Consider the following 1,122-nt stretch of genomic DNA (forward strand, 5'->3'; position numbering starts at 1 on the left):
CTCCTCCTCTCCTTCCTCTCCTCATCCTCCTCCTCCTCCTTCCTCTCCTTCCTCTCCTCCTCTCCTTCCTCTCTCCTCTCTCCTCCTCCTCCTCTCCTCCTCTCCCTGGCCTCCACTAGCTTCCCTCTGCTCCCTCCTGTGTTATCCTGGAGTGGGCGAGAGACCCCCGGCTGTAATGAGCCACTTCAGTGGCTCTCCTCTTTCACTTCCCCTCTTCACCTCCCGGTTACCACGGGAACGGGATAAACAGCTCTTAATTGGCCGGCAGCAGTTTAATGCACTTCCTGTGGAGGGCTGTTGAGCGCTGGCTCTGCCTCTCAGGGCCTCTGCGGCTGAAATTGGCAGTAATGTTGTTTATATTTACCCCATTATGACGGCGCCCCGTAATGCAGAGCTGGAACAGAGAGCTGAGCCATAATGAAATAATTGCTCAGCTTATTTCTACATTATGGTAATTATGTTTTTTAGCGGGAAATTAATTTGGCCATCATGCTTCAGATGGACGAGGTAAACTATATTCAAAGGGAGCCCACACACACTCAGTGAGCGCCGGGGTCACATCTGAAGCCAGCCTCTCAATCTGAATAGAAAACTGTTTGTTTTTCTGCGCTGGCCTGGAGGACCCTGATTGGTTAATTGGAGCGAGCAGACAAAGATGGCTCCCGTCCACCAACTCCACTCGCTTTGTTCCTAATGGAGCCTAAAGTACACAGTTCTGACTGCGTGACTCAGAAAGTTTCCATGGAGCCATTCGGGCCGCTTCAGGCCGCTTCAGGCCGCTTCAGACCGGTTCAGACCGGAAACCCGTCCAAAGCAGAACATTCTGAACGTTGGGACATGGTGCCGCTGCAAGAACCAGCCCTCTTCTTTCTCTCTCCTCCTCCTCTTCCTCCTGTTGTTCCACCATCTCTGTGGTTCTAGAGGAGTTTATCCTGCAGCTACTGGGTTGCTGGTTCTAATCCAGCTCCTTCCACCTCCTGGTGGTCAGAGGTTCCAGTGGAGGCTGCTCTGATGGGTTCAATGGAGGCCAGGCAGACTGAGCCTTTGTGCAGGAGGTCCTGGTTCTGATGGAGGTCCTGGTTGTGATGGAGGTGCTGATGGAGGTGCTGATGGAGGTTCTGA

The 1,122-nt window shown here is 53.1% G+C and overlaps 1 protein-coding gene across 3 annotated transcripts in view; it reads left to right on the top strand.

The window, feature by feature from the left end:
* Window positions 1-1,122, top strand: part of tbx19 (T-box 19) — a 19,178-nt gene that overhangs the window by 6,256 nt on the left and 11,800 nt on the right. The window lies entirely within an intron of this gene.

This window comes from Cyprinodon variegatus, unplaced genomic scaffold (genome assembly GCF_000732505.1).
Source record: "Cyprinodon variegatus isolate N-32 unplaced genomic scaffold, C_variegatus-1.0 Scaffold844, whole genome shotgun sequence".
Classification (NCBI taxonomy): Eukaryota; Metazoa; Chordata; class Actinopteri; order Cyprinodontiformes; family Cyprinodontidae; genus Cyprinodon; species Cyprinodon variegatus.